General features: G+C 43.2%; 1 pseudogene; it reads left to right on the forward strand.

Annotated features, from left to right (window-relative positions):
* The first annotated feature begins 658 nt into the window (after positions 1-658).
* LOC109755875 (wall-associated receptor kinase 3-like) lies at positions 659-3,467 on the forward strand (annotated as a pseudogene).
* The last annotated feature ends 17,079 nt before the right edge of the window (positions 3,468-20,546 follow it).

A 20,546-nucleotide genomic window follows, 5' to 3' on the forward strand; every position in this document is an offset into this window, starting at 1 on the left:
GATTTGAGGTAATACTTCCCCTACAGTTTATAGAATGACAACAGAAAGAAACACGGAGTCTGGATTGTATGCTGAGTAACTAGTGACTCCCCCTTTTTGGTCTACTCCCCAGCATAGATGCATAAAAAATATATGTCTTCCTTTCTGGATAGATTTGAGATTAAACTCTTGCATGGTGAAAGAAGACTTGAAATCAGAAAATAATAACTAGGAGTGACATACAGAATTGATGCTTTGTTATATAAGACGAGCATTAACTTTATTCTCTTCATCTGATTCAGATATTGTTGGGTCAAAACGTTTGTACTAGTGATCAAACACTCAGCTAACTACTGATGTGTTCCTTATGAATGGGGTTCTATGAAAATTTCCCTAAATGGTGTTTGGATTAGAGGAATGGCTTTGACATATTCTGAAGAAAATAGATATTTAATATCCACTCATATACTACTATATTAGGATTTTTTGTATTTTGTGGCGCTAAATTATCCCATAGCGACAGTATAAACATGCATCAAGAGCAGATAGATAAATATGTACATGATACATCTCTTGCCCCTTGCCTACAGGTTGGAAGCTCTTACTGCTTGTCGCTGCCACGCTGACCCTGCAATATAGTACTGCCGCTTATGGGGCTGGGTACTTTGGGGGCATCAGCATGGCACGGCCTGGCTGCCGAGACAAGTGTGGCAACGTCAGCATCCCGTACCCATTCGGCACTGGAAATGGATGCTTCCAAGAACCCTTCAGTGTCACATGCAACGTGAGCGGGGCATATCTGGCCTCCACCAAAGTAAGGATACTGGACATCAATCTTACTCTAGGTGAGATTCGCGTTCAGAACCCATACATAGCATGGCAATGCAACCATACCAATGGAACCAATAGTACTAGTGGTGATTTGGAAGGCCTACGTCTTGATCCTTTTCATAAGCTTTCCTACACCAAGAACAAGTTGACATCACTCGGTTGTGCTACACTTGCAATTGTCGTAGGAGGCACCAAGGGCAAGAACCAGCTTGAATACCCCACTGTCAACTCATGCTTTTCATACTGTACTGATGCAAGTAATGTGGATAATAGCTCTGGGTGCGCTGGAATGGGTTGCTGTCAGTCCTCCTTCCCAGGAAATGTCAGTTCCGTTAACACCACATCTGAACCAGTACCAGATATATACGACTCAACCATCCAGTCTTTCAGCCCGTGCAGCTACTCTTTCGTTGTTGAGGAGGAGTGGTTCAAGTTCGATCCTTCATATGCTAGCTCTACTGATTTCGCAAGTAAGTATGCAGATGGAGTTCCTGTGGTACTTGATTGGGTTGCTGGTAATGGAAGTTGTTCTGAAACCAGCAAGATGGGATCACAGTATGCCTGCCAAGCCATGAACAGTGAATGCATTGATGTGTCTAATGGCCCCGGTTACCACTGCAACTGCTCTCAAAGTTATGAGGGCAATCCCTATCTGCAAGGAGGGTGCAAAGGTATGAATAAACATCGCCAAAATTCCAGATATGTTCTTGTTTCTGTCAGCTTTATTGTTCATGGAATGTGATTTCTGTTGATTCATGTTGAAATTCTCCTCACGTCCTCGAGTTGGAATTGACAGACATCAATGAGTGCGGACCTCCAAATCAGTCCTTGTATCCTTGCAAAGGTAATTGCATAAACACCGACGGTAGCTACACCTGTTCATGCCCATCAGGATTCAGGAGCGATGATCCAAGGAGCATACCCTGCGTTCGAGCTGACCCAAACAAAGCACTGAAGGTGGTCTTAGGTAATGGTGTTATAAGCAATCAAAATATTTTGCACACCAAATGTTCACATACTGCTTGACCATAAACAGAAAGCTTTTCTGTACTTTTTTATGCGATTCATACAAGTCCAACTAGACAACTAGAGTACGGTTTGTACAGAGCTCAGTGGTTTGTCATAGGTAATGGGATAGTTAATGATTGCACACCTGTTGTGCACCGCACTGCTTACTATAGTAATTTGAAATCTCTTTTGCACTTATGCCAGTTATGTAAGTCCATGAACAGTTCGCATTCATGTCATACGGCAGACTAAAGGGTGTGTATAGCACAACATACTGCATTGTGTTTTAGCCAAATGTGGTCAATGTCTACCGGTTGAACTGATGGTATTTAACCTTCATTATTTTCAGGCTTATCCGTCAGTGTTGTCTTCCTCATGGTTTTTATCTTCGCTCTATGGGCTGAGTATCAGAAAAGAAACTGGCGAAAGAGAAGGAAAGATTCTTTGATCAGAATAGTGGTCAGATATTATATCAGCAAATTATGTCAAAACAAGTCGATACTTTGAGGATATTCACGCAAGAAGATCTGAAGAAGGCTACAAACGATTTTGACGAGAGCAGAGAACTGGGCAAGGGGGGTCATGGCACTGTCTACAAGGGCATTCTCAAGGATAACAGGGTAGTGGCTGTGAAACGCTCGAAGATCGTGCAGGAGATAATTATACTTTCACAGACCAACCACCGGAATGTGGTCAGGCTTCTAGGGTGCTGCTTAAAGGTGGAGGTCCCCATACTGGTCTACGAGTTCATCTCGAACGGCACTCTCTTTGAGTTCATCCATGGTAACCACGGAAGTCCACCTCCCTCGCTGGACACCCGTCTCAGGATCGCTCAAGAATCGGCAGAAGCACTGGCCTATCTGCCTCTGTCCACTAACCACCATATTGTCCACGGAGATGTCAAGTCCATGAACATTCTCTTGGACGACAACTACATGGCGAAGGTGACGGACTTTGGGGCGTCGAGGATGCTCCCCAAGGATGAGTCCCAGTTCATGACGCTGGTGAAGGGCACCCTGGGATATCTAGACCCCGAGTACCTGCAGGAGCGGCAGCTCACGGAGAAGAGCGACGTCTACAGTTTCGGCGTCGTGCTGCTGGAGCTGATCACTGGGAAGACGGCGATCTATCGCGATGGCCTGAAGGAAGGCAAGAGCCTCGTGTCTTCCTTCCTGCTCGCGATGAAGAATGAGAGCCTCGAGCGCATCCTGGACCCGAGCATCGTGCGTGCGGGGATGGGGACGCTGGTGCGAGAAGTCGCCGAGCTCGGGCGGATGTGCTTGGGACCCAGGGGCGAAGACAGGCCTTCCATGACCGAGGTGGCCGACAAGCTAAAGGCTATGCGAAGCGCCTGGAGGGAGAAACTGGCGCCGGGGCATGCCAAAACAGAGTGCTTGGTTGTGTGCTCGTCGCCTGCGGCTCTGGCGCCGTGGTATCCCCCGTCTCCGGGGTCCTCGGGGGAGCTGTACATGTCTGGGATAGGTATAGAGACGCCCAGATGATAGTTACGTTTGAACCTTGGGCCAAAATGTCCAACTAATTTACCGTACTAGAAGTACCAACTACCAAGTAGCTAAGTAAATGTTCTCATGGGAGCTGTGTGTGTTTTGCAAATCATCGTGGAGCTTGCCACGAGAGGCTATGCGGCATCTGAGTTTGTCAGTTTCGGGTGTGAAGGAACACAAAATTCAGTTATCATGTTTTCATTCAGTATGAGAATTCGCACGTTAGAAACCAACCGCTTCACTCTCTTGCTTCTCCAGAAAAAAGCCTTATCCCAATCCAATCCCCTTTTCCTCGTCTACATTTAGTCCGACCAGTGCTCAGGCGAAGCATAGGAGCGCCGCCGTCAACGACCTGGCGGGCGTGGAGGAGGCAGTGCACCGGAGGAGCTCGGCGATCAGGTCGGCCGGGGAGCCGGAGCAGCAGCACTCCCGTCCCCCGTCCACCCAGCGGCCCCCCCGCCCCGCAACCCCGTCGAGGAAGGGCCGCAACGGAGCTCACGCCGGAGGGCGACCTTCTGCTCAGGTCAGCTGGCCGCGGTGCAGCCGTGTGGTCCGCTGGCACCAAGGGTCGCTCCGCCGCTGTTACGCGCATCAGCAGAAAAGACAACTTCGTGAGATAGCCTCTGGCGTGGAGCTGTTCGACCCAGGCAGCGAATGACAAGTCACCTCACGGTAATGCCATCCTCCAGTTCTCATTCTGCTGCTTGCAATTGAGATTGAGCCCCTTGTGTTGGTAGGATATGCGTGTGATGCATGCTACTTGGCATAGACTGATGCATTCGTTGCTCTTCTGGGAGCGTCAGGACAAAAACATCCAGTTGATGTTAAGCTTTTGGCATAAAACAGTGAGTGGTCTGTACAAGGCCACACAGGCCATGTGTTAAGCCATTAGTATAGAACACATATGATTGTTTCTATGAATTGATTGCGTGTCATGTTCCATGGATTTTTAAGCTGCAACTATTGTGCTCTTATTTTTCTGTACACGGTGCTATTCAGTTTGGTACATTAGGCCGGCCCAGTACCATGGATATACTTCGAGCAAAAAACCATCAGCGTTCATGAAGCTTATTTCATCATTGACAAGATCACGATGGAGCGAAGGAGTTGGCAGGGGAGGGGGTAACAAGATCATGTCTTCTTTTGTCTGCGTGCTTTTTTCCGGCAGTTAAGTTGTTTGGGAAATACACATGAGTTGCACATAAATTAGCTCATAGTTGCTTTCTTTTGTTCTGGTCAGAAACACTTAGAGCTGCTATGTTTTTTTTCCTTTTTTTTTCCTAGTTAACTTGTGCTAGACTGAATACTCTCAGTTGCCCTACATAGTTTGCATCCCTTTGTATGCACAATACATGAAAGATAACCTAGTTGCCCACAATTAACCATACAATTCCCTAAAAGCATGTATCTCATTGCCCAATCCACATGAACAAAAACATTATCAAGATCACGATGGTCAACATCTAAAGGTTCTAGATACCTTTCATTTAAGTTTGTGTCATAGTGGTGTGTCAAGAATTTCTTCTCTTCGGGTGGGATCCCTTGGTATGATCGTAAACACTTGGCGAATGATCATAGAGGATGGTGGGGTGGAGCTAGTCATGGGGACATAAGTAAAACCATGGAGTTTTTTATGAGATTAAGTTTATTTGTGAACCCCTAAAAAGCAAACATGTGTATGTTCTTTATCCCTTTTCGGGTGTCATAGTTTTTTTGCGTGTAAAGGTGTCATAGTTGCCCACAATCAGCTATATAGTTGCCTAAAACCATGTACCCAGTTGCCCAATTCTCATGAACAGAAATATTACCAAGACCATAATTTGGCTTATATGTAAAGGTTTTAGATACCTTTCAATTAAGATTGTGTCATAGAGACACATCAAGAATTTCATCTCCTCGGGGTTGGATCCACTTGTATGATCGTAAATACTAGGTGGATGATCATAGAGGGGGAGCGGCGTGGAGCTGGTCATGGGGACATAACTAAAACCACAAAGTGTTTTTAGGGGATTAGGTTTATTTGTGACCCCCTCCAAAAATGAACATGTGTATGTTCTTTATCCCTTTTTTTAGGTGTCATAGTTGCCTACATTCAACCATAATGTTGCCTAAAATCATGTATCCAGTTGCCCACAATCAACCGTACAGTTGTCTAAAACTATATATCCAGTTGCCCACAATCAATCATACAGTTGTCTAACACTATGTATCCAGTCACTAGTAGAAAACAGGGCTTAGCTCACAGGGCAGTTTTCACATTAGCCCCGGTTCAGTCACGAACCGGGACTAATGTGAGCATTGGTCCCGTTCGTGAGCCCAGGGGGCCGGCCGGGGCCTCGTGGGCATTGGTCCCGGTTCGTATGGACCCTTTGGTCCCGGTTGGTGGTACAAACCGGGACCAATGGGCCACGCTCCTGGCTCACCAACCTTTAGTCCCGGTTCATACCACAAACCGGGACTAAAGGGCTGGTCCTAGTTGCGGCCAGTGTTTAGTCCCATCTCGCCAACCAAAGGGCGCTCACACCAGTTTATAAGCCCGTCCCTCTATGCCTTGTTGAGCTTCTATTAAAGTGAAAATAGATGCTCTTATACAGGAAATTTGACTTAAATTTATAGTAAATTTCATAGAAATTTAGTATGAATTTAGGTTGAATTTTCTCTATAAGTGCATCTATGTTCATTTTTTATATTTATAAAATAAATAAACCTTAATAAAATAAATAAAACTAAATAAACCTTAATAAAATAAATAAAATAAACTATAGTAACTACAATAAATAAACCTTAATTAATTAAGTAAAAATAGCAGCAAGTAAAATAAATAAAAATAGCAGCAGTAAAATAAATAAAAATAAAATAATTAAAGTAAAAGACATAAGTAATTAGAAATAAAATAAATAAGTTTTTTGTTGTAAGTAGAAAGAAAACCTTTTCAGAGTTCATTTGAAATGCTTTTCAATTTTAGGGTCTTATAGCTCAAAATAATTAGTAAATGCATGAAAAATAACAAATGAAGTCAGAAAGGATTGACAAATGATGATGTGGCTTTGAATGGTGCATTTTGAACACACAAAAAGTCAGGAGTTCAAATAAGTTTTAAAAAATGAAATCCCTTTGTAACAGACGAGTTTTCGGATGAAATCCTGATACTTTGAAAGAGATTGTCCGTTTTGTACACGAAGTGCATCCAGTTTTTGCCGTAACCCTCTCAACTTTCTTGCACATGCTATGTGGATGAAATGATGATATCATGCCAACTTTTAACCTTTTCAGAGTTCATTTGAAATGCTTTTCAATTTTAGGGTCTTATAGCTCAAAATAATTAGTAAATGCATGAGAAATAACAAATGAAGTCAGAAAGGATTGAAAAATGATGATGTGGCTTTGAATGGTGCATTTTGAACACACAAAAAGTCAGGAGTTCAAATAAGTTTTAAAAAATGAAATCCCTTTGTAACAGACGAGTTTCCGTATGAAATCCTGATACTTTGAAAGAGATTGTCCGTTTTGTACACGAAGTGCATCCAGTTTTTGCCGTAACCCTCTCAACTTTCTTGCACATGCTATGTGGATGAAATGATGATATCATGCCAACTTTCAACCTTTTCAGAGTTCATTTGAAATGCTTTTCAATTTTAGGGTCTTATAGCTCAAAATAATTAGTAAATGCATGAAAAATAACAAATGAAGTCAGAAAGGATTGAAAAATGATGATGTGACTTTGAATGGTGCATTTTGAACACACAAAAAGTCAGGAGTTCAAATAAGGTTTAAAAAATGAAATCCCTTTGTAACAGACGAGTTTCCGGATGAAATCCTGATACTTTGAAAGAGATTGTCCGTTTTGTACACGAAGTGCATCCAGTTTTTGCCGTAACGCTCTCAACTTTCTTGCACATGCTATGTGGATGAAATGATGATATCATGCCAACTTTCAACCTTTTCAGAGTTCATTTGAAATGCTTTTTAATTTTAGGGTCTTATAGCTCAAAATAATTAGTAAATGCATGAAAAATAACAAATGAAGTCAGAAAGGATTGAAAAATGATGATGTGGCTTTGAATGGTGCATTTTGAACACACAAAAAGTCAGGAGTTCAAATTAGGTTTAAAAAATGAAATCCCTTTGTAACACACGAGTTTCCGGATGAAATTTAAACTATTCAAATTTGGAAACTAATGGATTAACAGAAAGTTTATAATTATTCTGAGCTAAAAGCAAAAAGAATAAAAAAATAAAGCAAAAATCAAAAGAAAATAAATGATTCAAAAACAAAAAAATACTGGAAAAAATAAAAAAAATGCCGCCTAATGGGCCACACAGCCTGCATACGACTAGAAAGCCATCTGCACATGGGCCAGGATGCAGGCCCGCAGGCCCAATAGGCCCAACATGGCAATGACAAAGGTAGGCATGTATAATGCCTGCATATTAGAGAGGAGCTCAGCACCTGAGCTGCAGCACAGCTTATAAAACAGGTGCTGAGCTCTCTCAGCTAGCGAGGTGGGACTAAACTTCCCACCGCACCGCGCCAGCACATTAGTCCCGGTTGGTGGCTTCAACCGGAACCAATGCTCCCCTTTGGTCCCGGTTGGTGCCACCAACCGGGACCAAAGCCCTCTGCTTCCCGCCCTTTGCGCTGGTGAAAAGAGGCCTTTAGTCCCGGTTGGTGGCACCAACCGGGACCAAAGGGTGGGTATTGGTTCCGGTTGGAGCCACCAACCGGGACCAAAGCCTTTGCTATATAAGTAGCACTTTGGAAATTTTCTGATTTCCATCGCCAGTGTCCCCCCGCCCGACGACGCCGCGAGCTCGATCTACGCCGCCAGGCTGCCCCGTCGTCGTCGCCGTCGCCCGTGCCCCCGAGCCCACGCCATCGCCCGTCGCCGTCGTCCTCCGCCCCCCCCCCCCCCCCCCCCGCCGCCGTCGCCGTCGGCCTCCGCCGCGCGCCCCCGAGCCGTCGCCCCGTATACGTCACCGTCGCCGCCCTCCGCCCCCGACCCGCCGCGGTCGCCGTCGCCCTCCGCCACCCTGTGAGCGCCGCCCCGATCCCCTCCTCCTCCTCCCTGTAATGGCCGTCGCCGCTGCCGCCGCGCCCCCTAGCTATAGTACTAATTAGATGTGTAGTTAATTTAGTTAATTTAGTTGTGTAATTTAGTTGTGTACTAATTAGATTTGTAGAGATTCAAGTTAGATGTGTAGTTAATTTAGTTGTTGTAATTTAGATGTGTAGTTTAGATTTTTCATATTTAGAAGTCATTTATGTATGTTCATATTTAGAAGAAAAAGAAGGAGAGAAAAAAGGAAAATAAGAAGAGGAAGAAGGAGAAGAAGAAGAAGAAGAAGAAGAAGAAGAGGAGGAGGAGAGGAAGTAGAGGAGAAATAAATAAGAAGATGAAAAAGAAGAAGAAAAAAAGAGTAGAAGAAGAAGAAATAGAGGAGAAGAAGAAGAAATAGAATAATATATTATTTTATTTTTTCTTCTTCTCCTCTATTCCTTCTTCTTCTCCTCTTTTTTTCTTTTTTTTCTTCGATCTCCTCCTCTATTCATTTCTTCTTCTCCTCTTTTTTTCGTCTTCTTCCTCTTCTTATTTTTTATCGGGTATGTCGTTGTCGATATATGTACCCCCCTCCCCGATAACTTTTAGTAAGTACTACTTAGAAAGTGTTTAATAGAATTAGTTAGAAAAATAATAGAACTAGTTAAATTACTAGCTAGTTTATTTGTAGTAAGTACTACTTTATTCTATTTATAGTAAGGAAATTAATAGAACTAGTTTGTTTTTTTAGTTAAAGCAATTATTCCCGCATCGACGTCGACGATGCCTATCCCGCATCCTCGTCGTCGACTCGGCGGAGGAGACCGGCTTGATCAAAGGGGCCATGTCCGGGACTGGGCTCCGCCGGGCTGGTTTTGGGAGGTGCTACCTTCCGGTGGGCGTAGGTTGGTGAGGAACTAGCCCGTCGTTGACCCGATCCTTGTTTGGTGGCGCTCGCGTGGGCCAGTGACGGTGCCGAGGCTTCCGGACACCGCGGAGGTGGTACGTCACCGTGTCAGCGAGGAGGACCAGCACGTCCGTCGCTACATGGTTGCGTTGGAGGGCAGGTTCGACAATACCTGGCAGGTTCTTCAGGGATCTCACTGGAGCTATGATCCTGTGATGGTTCCGTCCCTTTGGGTGTCCACCGCCCGCGTCGATGTCCGTCGGGCGCTACTGTTCTAGCTGTACTAGCGATGCTATATGTATGATAGTATTCGAGGTGTATTAGTGATAATATTCAGCGATGTACGGACGCATGGAGATGATGTAGTTTTTCTTATAATTGAATGCATCCTAATTTGAATACTACTTTATTTTGTGATTTGATTTTGCTTATTGAATGCTCAAAGTGGAAAACTACTCCGATCCTACTTTGAATGCTAAAATTGGAGAGCACTATGATTAGTTGATAGCTTATAGGGTTTTTGTTTTCGCAGAAATCTAGGAGCCCCCCGGCCCCTCCATCATCCCCGCCATCATCCCCGTCACCGCCCCCTCCGACATCGAGGTGAGACCAGCCAAATCCTCTTTTAGAAAGATAATTAAACGATATTTCGGGTTGACTGTAAGTCTGTCGAGTCTCCACCATATATGAGAGGACGAAGAATCCCGACTGTTGTCGTGGGGGTAGCTTCTCCTTCGTTCCCGTGTGCTAGACAATTTGGTGTAATGCACTCGAGAACGAAAGGAGGAGCTACCATCACCGACGGTCGCAAATGTCAGAGAGGAATCAGTGAGGGAGAGTTCCACCATATATATATGAGAGGACGAAGAATCCCGACTGTTGTCGTGGGGGTCGCTTCTCCTTTGTTCCCGTGTGCTAGCTAGACATTTTGGTGTAATGCACACGGGGACAAAGGGAGGAGCGACCATCACCAACGGTCGAATGTATACACCACGTGAGCTGAGAGTTTTCAAGAAAAGACTCGACAAACCGATAGTCAACCCGTGATGAATAATAATGATCTAACTTAGGTTTTTTAGTACATATATTTAATTGTAGATGTTTAATATTTGAATTATATATGAACATAGGAAATGTCGTACTCGGACGACGAAAGTCTCCCGGGGGAGTGCGACTGGTGCCACGACGACCGAGGTCAGTGCGACAGGCCTCACCTGGACGAAGATCGGCGCTTCAGTATTAAGCTGGAGGAGACGTTCGATGTTGAAACGGTACGCAACGACGACAAGTGTTATTTTTTCGTAATTAAGCACGACTTCAACTATTTCAACGTGTACTTTTCATCTTTTACAATTCGGCTAGCTTATCCCATGCCATGCAAGACGCTACGTCTTGGAGAGGATGGGTTTTGAAGACCATGAAAGTATGGAAACAAAGAAAATTCACCTAAGGACCCATCATGATATAGATTTTGAAGTAAAGCTGTATAATTCTGAGAGCGTAACCCATTTTGGTTGCAAAAATTGGGAAGCATTTTGCAAGATGTATGGTTTTGATGAGGGTATGCTTGTCACCATGGATCTTGGTGATCCTGACATCGAGCAAGACAATATGGACATTTGGGTCCTTGTTGATACGCCTCCAATTCTACCGCTATGTGAGTTTCTCAAACATAGTTATTAGCTAATTTATATTGTTCATTTCAAAATAGTTGACAGCTTATTTTCATTGACAGCTTATTTTGATTGTTCAAACAATGTGCGGAACATGGTAGATAGAACCTACTACACCGATGGCTCTGAGTTAACTTATAAGGAGAAAACTCATCTGGTCGGATTTTGTACTGATATTGAGAATTACAATATCTACAATCAAACTCCTCATCATTATGGTCCTCCATACGTGCCACTAGTGCACGTGTTGAACTACGGTAACTACTATGGAGATACCCTGGTAAGATTTCTTACTATTACGACATCCGTGCATATTTTGCATAGTTCTAAAACTAGTGCATTATCATTGCTAACTATGAAGTTATTACTATGTTTTTCAACAGATAATCCCAGAGGATTGTGTGCCTCATTTGATGTATCAGAATGGTAGGCTTGATGTTTTGAATATACAACAAGGTCATCCTACGAATCTCAACTGTCTATACCGGATTTCTAAAAGAAGTGGAGACATGCAAATCAAAGAATGGAAAAAATGTATGGACAGTCGCAAGGAGCTTCTTGGAAGCAAAAGGAAGGGAGGCGCAAGAATTGGAGACAGGATGATCTCCATTCTCCATAATGGAGAGTCAGGGTCTATATTGTTTTATGCTATTTTACCTTAAAGAGGGTATTTCGGTCCTACCTAATACTGATGATCATGTGCTAAGAACAATTAAGTAGGGTTGGTTCGATGACTGTGAGGATGATGATCGTATGACTTGTTATTAATAACGAGTAGAAGTTGTATGATGATGATTAGTAGGACTTTTTATTATATATGATGATGCATGATGCGTGCATGAAGAGTTATTATATATCAGCGGGTGAAATGAACATGGATTGGATTGAAGTGAAGGCAACATGCATGTGGTGCGTGTCGAAAGTAGTACAATCCAAACTTGATCAAGTCCGGATTAGTATTACTTTCGACATGCACCACATGTTGCCTTCACTTTAATCTAAGCCATGTTTAGGCATAGCAGTACGTAGCGTTGGTAAACCAAGCACGGAGATATAAGAGAGGACACTTCTCTCTAATAGCTACCTAATAACAACCTAAATTAACCCCCCAAAACCCCCAAACCCCCCCCCCTTCAAAAAAAACAAAAACCTCAGCTCCTGCCAGGTGCTGACGCGTGGATGCCTATTGGTCCCGGTTGGTGGCACCAACCGGGACCAAAGGCCCTCCTGCCTGGGCTCCCCGCACCAGCCACGTGGACGGCCTTTAGTCCCGGTTCGTGTAAGAACCGGGACTAAAGGGCTAGGGCATTAGTAACGACCCTTTAGTCTCGGTTCCTGAACCGGGACTAAAGGCCCTTATGAACCGGGGTAAAAGCCCCTTTTCCTACTAGTGAGTTATCCAATCCTTATGCACGAAAAAATTACCAAAACCATAATTTGGCTAATATGTAAAGGTTTTAGATACCTTTCAAGTTTATGTCATAGAGATGCATCAAGAATTTATCTCCTTGGGGTGGGATCCCTTCGTATGATCGTAAATACTTGGCGAATAATTATAGAGGGGGAGCAGGGTGGAGTTGGTCATGGGGACGTAACTAAAACCGTGAAGTGTTTTTAGAGGATTAAATTTATCTGTGAACCCTCCAAAAATGAATATGTGTATGTTCTTTACCCCTTTTTCAGTCATAGTTGTCCACAATCAACAATGTAATTGCCTAAAACCAAGTATCCAGTTGCCTACAATCAACAATTAGTTTGCCTAAAACCTTATATCTAGTTGCCCAATCCTCATGAACAGAAACATTTACCAAGACCATTATTTGGTAAATACCTAAAGGTTTTAGATACCTGTAATTATGTTTGGGTCATAGAGGTACAGTCAAGATTTTCCTCTCCTCGGGGTGGGATCCTTGGTGCAACCGTAGAGGCTTGGACTACACACGAGTTGCTTGGTGAACTTACCCTTTTCTATATGTGGCCGCTTTATCTAGATACCAAGTCAGACTCGGACTACACACGAGTTTGTCTGGTGAATGCATAGGAGTTGCACAAAAACACCACAAAAGTTGCTAGCTTTTTTAAATACAACTCCAATGCGTATAAGTCACATAGTTGTTTTTCTTTTCTACCCCCATTGGGATCAATTGGGTGAACTTAGTCTTTTCTATATGTGGTTGCGTTTATCAATATTCGAAGTTGTTGTTGCTACCTCCTTGTTACAACAGAAATGGTTAGTGTGATGGGGACGTCGTCTCCTCCTTTAGGCGGCATCTACTTTTGGACGTCGTGTTAGCTCGGGAGCGGCGGAGAGGGCATCGTCAGACAGTGGTCGGAGGTTGACTGTTGGGTTGGCATCTTCATTTATAGTGCTGACTCTTTGTCCATTGTGGGGGCCTCGACTAGGAGGGGCGGATTTTGCTCCTCTTGTCGTCTGAGGAGATGGGATCCGGCTTGATGTCGAAGAGAGCAATGGATGCTGAGGGGCCCTGAGTATGCCCCCTCCTCGTTCGGCTTGGAGGATTTCAGACGTAAGGACTTGTTAAAATAAATTAGGCAACTACCATTGGATGGTTAAAAGTGTCTAAAAAGGTCTATCCTGATATTTTTGGGCGATTTGGTGATCCGCGTTGAAGTTGTCCTTATGGTAGGCGACTTAGAGGTGAAGCTAGTCAATTGGTAGTCATGGTAACCAACTGAAGGAAATATGCCCTAGAGGCAATAATAAAGTTATTATTTATTTCCTTATATCATGATAAATGTTTATTATTCATGCTAGAATTGTATTAACCGAAAACTTGATACATGTGTGAATATATAGAAAAACAGAGTGTCACTAGTATGCCTCTACTTGACTAGCTCGTTGATCAAAGATGTTATGTTTCCTAGCCATAGACATGAGTTGTCATTTGATTAACGGGATCACATCATTAGGAGAATGATGTGATTGACTTGACCCATTCCGTTAGCTTAGCACTCGATCGTTTAGTATGTTGCTATTGCTTTCTTCATGACTTATACATGTTCCTATGACTATGAGATTATGCAACTCCCGTTTATCAGAGGAACACTTTGTGTGCTATCAAACGTCACAACGTAACTGGGTGATTATAAAGGTGCTCTACAGGTGTCTCCGAAGGTACTTGTTGGGTTGGCGTATTTCGAGATTAGGATTTGTCACTCCGATTGTCGGAGAGGTATCTCTAGGCCCACTCGGTAATGCACATCACTATAAGCCTTGCAAGCATTGCAACTAATGAGCTAGTTGCAGGATGATGTATTACGAAACGAGTAAAGAGACTTGCCGGTAACGAGATTGAACTAGGCATTGAGATACCGACGATCGAATCTCGGGCAAGTAACATACTGATGACAAAGGGAACAACGTATGTTGTTATGCGGTTTGACCGATAAAGATCTTCGTAGAATATGTGGGAGCCAATATGAGCATCCAGGTTCCGCTATTGGTTATTGACCGGAGACGTGTCTCGGTCATGTCTACATAGTTCTCGAACCCGTAGGGTCCGCACGCTTAAAGTTAGATGACGGTTATATTACGAGTTTATGTGTTTTGATGTACCGAAGGAGTTTGGAGTCCCGGATGAGATCAGGGACATGACGAGGAATCTCGAAATGGCCGAGACGTAAAGATCGATATATTGGACGACTATATTCGGACTTCGGAAAGGTTCCGAGTGATTCGGGTATTTATCGGAGTACCGGAGTGTTACGGGAATTCGCCGGGGAGAAGTATTGGGCCTTATTGGGCCATACGGGAATAGAGGAGAGAGGCCAAAAGGAAGGAGGCGCGCACCCCCCCCCCCTCTGGTCCGAATTGGACAAGGGGTGCAGCCCCCTTTTCCTTCTCCCTCTCCCCCTCTTTCCTTCTCTCCTACTCCAACAAGGAAAGGAGGAGTCCTACTCCCGGTGGGAGTAGGACTCCCCCCTTGGCGCGCCCTCCTCCTAGGACGGCCGCCTCCCCCCTTGCTCCTTTATATACGGGGGCAGGGGGCACCCCAGAGACACAACAATTGATCATTGATCTCTTAGCCGTGTGCGGTGCCCCCCTCCACCATATTACACCTCGATAATATCGTAGCGGGGCTTAGGCGAAGCCCTGCGTCGGTAGAACATCATTTTCGTCACCACGCCGTCGTGCTGACGAAACTCTCCCTCAACACTCGGCTGGATCGGAGTTCGAGGGACGTCATCGAGCTGAACGTGTGCTGAACTCGGAGGTGCCGTGCGTTCGGTACTTGATCGGTCGGATCGTGAAGACGTACGACTATATCAACCGCGTTGTGTTAACGCTTCCGCTTCAGACGTGCTGAACTCGTAGGAAATTTTTTGAAATTACTACGTTCCCCAACAGTGGCATCCGAGCCTGGTTTTATGCGTAGATGTCATATGCACGAGTAGAACACAAGTGAGTTGTGGGCGATATAAGTCATACTGCTTACCAGCATGTCATACTTTGGTTCGGCGGTATTGTTGGATGAAGCGGCCCGGACCGACATTACGCGTACGCTTACGCGAGACTGGTTCTTCCGACGTGCTTTGCACAGAGGTGGCTGGCGGGTGTCAGTTTCTCCAACTTTAGTTGAACCGAGTGTGGCTACGCCCGGTCCTTGCGAAGGTTAAAACAGCACCAACTTGACAAACTATCGTTGTGGTTTTGATGCGTAGGTAAGAACGGTTCTTGCTCAGCCCGTAGCAGCCACGTAAAACTTGCAACAACAAAGTAGAGGACGTCTAACTTGTTTTTGCAGGGCATGTTGTGATGTGATATGGTCAAGGCATGATGCTATATTTTATTGTATGAGATGATCATGTTTTGTAACCGAGTTATCGGCAACTGGCAGGAGCCATATGGTTGTCGCTTTATTGTATGCAATGCAATCGCCATGTAATTGCTTTACTTTATCACTAAGCGGTAGCGATAGTCGTAGAAGCAATAGTTGGCGAGACGACAACGATGCTACGATGGAGATCAAGGTGTTGCGCCGGTGATGATGGGGATCATGACGGTGCTTCGGAGATGGAGATCACAAGCACAAGATGATGATGGCCATATCATATCACTTATATTGATTGCATGTGATGTTTATCTTTTATGCATCTTACCTTGCTTTGATTGACGGTAGCATTATAAGATGATCTCTCACTAAATTTCAAGATAAAAGTGTTCTCCCTGAGTATGCACCGTTGCCAAAGTTCGTCGTGCCCAAACACCATGTGATGATCGGGTGTGATAAGCTCTACGTCCATCTACAACGGGTGCAAGCCAGTTTTGCACACGCAGAATACTCAGGTTAAACTTGACGAGCCTAGCATATGCAGATATGGCCTCGAAACACTGAGACCGAAAGGTCGAGCGTGAATCATATAGTAGATATGATCAACATAGTGATGTTCACCATTGAAAACTACTCCATTTCACGTGATGATCGGTTATGGTTTAGTTAATTTGGATCACGTGATCACTTAGATGATTAGAGGGATGTCTATCTGAGTGGGAGTTCTTAAGTAATATGATTAATTGAACTTAAATTTATCATGAACTTAGTGCTGATAGTATTTTGCAAATTATGTTGTAGATCAATAGCTCGCGTTCTTGCTTCCCTGTGTTTATTTTTGATATGTTCCTAGAGAAAAATTATGTTGAAAGATGTTAGTAGCAAAGATGCGGATTGGATCCGTGATCTGAGGATTATCCTCATTGCTGCACAGAAGAATTATGTCCTTGATGCACCGCTAGCTGACAGACCTATTGCAGGAGCAGATGCAGACGTTATGAACGTTTGGCTAGCTCAATATGATGACTACTTGATAGTTTAGTGCACCGTGCTTAACGGCTTAGAATCGGGACTTCAAAGACGTTTTGAACGTCATGGACCATATGAGATGTTCCAGGAGTTGAAGTTAATATTTCAAGCAAATACCCGAGTTGAGAGATATGAAGTCTCCAACAAGTTCTATAGCTAAAAGATGGAGGAGAATAGCTCAAGCAGTGAGCATGTGCTCAGATTGTCTGGGTACTACAATCGCTTGAATCAAGTGGGAGTTAATCTTCCAGATAAAATAGTGATTGACAGAATTCTCTAGTCACCATCACCAAGTTAGTAGAACTTCGTGATGAACTATAGTATGCAAGGGATGACGAAAGTAATTCCCGAGCTCTTCGTGATGCTGAAATCGACGAAGGTAGAAATCAAGAAAAACATCAAGTGTTGATGGTTGACGAGACCACTAGTTTCAAGAAAAGGGCAAAGGGAAGAAGGGGAACTGCAAGAAGAACGACAAGCAAGTTGCTGCTCAAGTGAAGAAGCCTAAGTTTGGTCCTAAGCCTGAGACTAAGTGCTTCTACTGCAAAGGGACTGGTCACTGGAAGCGGAACTACCACAAGTATTTGGTGGATAAGAAGGATGGCAAAGTGAACAAAGGTATATTGGATATACATGTTATTGATGTGTACTTTACTAGTGTTTATAGCAACCCCTCGGCATTTGATACTGGTTCAGTTGCTAAGAGTAGTAACTCGAAACGGGAGTTGCAGAATAAACAGAGACTAGTAAAAGGCGAGGTGACGATGTGTGTTGGAAGTAGTTCCAAGATTGATATGATCATCATCGCACACTCCCTATACTTTCGGGATTAGTGTTGAAACTAAATAAGTGTTATTTGGTGTTTGCGTTGAGCATGAATATGATTTGATCATGTTTGTTGCAATACGTTTATTCATTTAAATTAGAGAATAATTGTTGTTCTATTTACATGAATAAAACCTTCTATGGTCATACACCCAATGAAATGGTTTATTGGATCTCGATCGTAGTGATACACATATTCATAATAATGAAGCCAAAAGATGCAAAGTTAATAATGATAGTGCAACTTATTTGTGGCACTGCCGTTTAGCTCATATTGGTGTAAAGCGCATGAAGAAACTCCATACTGATGGGATTTTGGAATCACTTGATTATGAATCACTTGATGCTTGCGAACCGTGCCTCATGGGCAAGATGACTAAAACATCGTTCTCCGGAACTATGGAGAGAGCAACAGATTTGTTGGAAATCATACATACAGATGTATGTGGTCCGATGAATATTGAGGCTCATAGCAGGTATCATTATTTTCTGACCTTCACAGATGATTTGAGCAGATATGGGTATATCTACTTAATGAAACAGAAGTCTGAAACATTTGAGAAGTTCATATAATTTCAGAGTGAAGTGAAAATCATCGTAACAAGAAAATAAAGTTTCTACGATCTGATCGTGGAGAAGAGTATTTGAGTTACGAGTTTGGCCTTCAGTTAAAACAATGTGAAATAGTTTCACTACTCACGCCACCTGGAACACCACAGTGTAATGGTGTGTCCGAACATCGTAACCGTACTTTATTAGATATGGTGCGATATATGATGTCTCTTACCGATCTACCACTATCCTTTTGGGGTTATGCATTAGAGACAGCTGCATTCACGTTAAATAGGGTACCATCTAAATCCGTTGAGACGACATCTTATGAACTGTGGTTTGGAAAGAAACCAAAGTTGTCGTTTCTTAAAGTTTGGGGTTGCGATGCTTATGTGAAAAAGTTTCATCCTGATAAGCTCAAACCCAAATCGGAGAAATGTGTCTTCATAGGATACCCAAAGGAGACAGTTGGGTACACCTTCTATCACAGATCCGAAGGCAAGACATTCGTTGCTAAGAATGGATCCTTTATAGAGAAGGAGTTTCTCTCGAAAGAAGTGAGTGGGAGGAAAGTAGAACTTGATGAGGTAATTGTACCTGCTCCCTTATTGGAAAGTAGTTCATCGCAGAAACCAGTTTCTGTGACGCCTATACCAATTAGTGAGGAAGTTAATGATGATGATCATGGAACTTCAGATCAAGTTATGACTGAACCTCGTAGGTCAACCAGAGTAAGATCCGCACCAGAGTGGTACGGTAATCCTGTTCTGGAGGTTATGTTACTAGACCACGACGAACCTACGAACTATGAAGAAGCGATGGTGAGCCCAGATTCCGCAAAATGACTTGAGGCCATGAAATCTGAGATGAGATCCATGTATGAGAACAAAGTATGGACTTTGATTGACTTGCCCAATGATTGGCGAGCCATTGAGATTAAATGGATCTTCAAGAGGAAGACGGACACTGATAGTAGTGTTACTATCTACAAAGCTAGAATTGTCGCAAAAGGTTTTCGACAAGTTTAAGGTGTTGACTACGATGAGAGTTTCTCACTCGTATCTATGCTTAAGTCTATCCGAATCATGTTAGCAATTGCCGCATTTTATGAAATCTGGCAAATGGATAAACAAAACTGCATTCCTTAATGGATTTATTAAAGAAGAGTTGTATATGATGCAACCAGAAGGTTTTGTCAATCCTAAAGGTGCTAACAAAATATGCAAGCTCCAGCGATCCATCTATGGACTGGTGCAAGCATCTCGGAGTTGGAATATACGCTTTGATAAGTTGATCAAAGGATATAGTTTTATATAGACTTGCGGTGAAGCCTATATTTACAAGAAAGTGAGTGGGAGCACTACAGCATTTCCGATAAGTATATGTGAATGACATATTGTTGATCGGAATAATGTAGAATTATTCTGCAAAGCATAAATGAGTGTTTGAAAGGAGTTTTTCAAAGAAAGACCTCGGTGAAGCTGCTTACATATTGAGCATCAAGATCTATAGAGATAGATCAAGACGCTTGATAAGTTTTTTCAATGAGTACATACCTTAACAAGATTTTGAAGTGGTTCAAAATGGAACAGTCAAAGAAAGAGTTTCTTGCCTGTGTTACAAGGTGTGAAATTGAGTAAGACTCAAAGCCCGACCATGGCAGAAGATAGAAAAAGAATGAAAGTCATTCCCTATGCCTCGGCCATAGGTTCTATAAAGTATGCCATGTTGTGTACCAGATCTATTGTATACCCTACACTGATTTTGGCAAGGGAGTACAATAGTGATCTAGGAGTAGATCACTGGACAGCGGTCAAAATTATCCTTAGTGGAATAAGGATATGTTTCTCGATTATGGAAGTGACAAAAGTTTCGTCATAAAGGGTTACATCGATGCAAGTTTTGACACTAATCTAGATGACTCTAAGTCTCGGTCTAGATACATATTGAAAGTGGGAGCGATTAGCTAGAGTAGCTCCGTGCAGAGCATTGTAGACATAGAAGTTTGCAAAATACTTACGGATCTGAATGTGACAGACCCGTTGACTAAAATTATCTCACAAGCAAAACATGATCACACCTTAGTACTCTTTGGATGTTAATCACATAGCGATGTGAACTAGATTACTGACTCTAGTAAACCTTTTGGGTGTTGGTCACATGACGATGTGAACTATGGGTGTTAATCACATGGTGATGTGAACTATTGATGTTAAATCACATGGCGATGTGAACTAGATTATTGACTCTAGTGCAAGTGGGAGACTGAAGGAAATATGCCCTAGAGGCAATAATAAAGTTATTATTTATTTCCTTATATCATGATAAATGTTTATTATTCATGCTAGAATTGTATTAACCGAAAACTTGAGTGTCACTAGTATGCCTCTACTTGACTAGCTCGT

The sequence above is a fragment of the Aegilops tauschii genome, chromosome 7 (assembly GCF_002575655.3).
Source record: "Aegilops tauschii subsp. strangulata cultivar AL8/78 chromosome 7, Aet v6.0, whole genome shotgun sequence".
NCBI lineage: Eukaryota > Viridiplantae > Streptophyta > Magnoliopsida > Poales > Poaceae > Aegilops > Aegilops tauschii.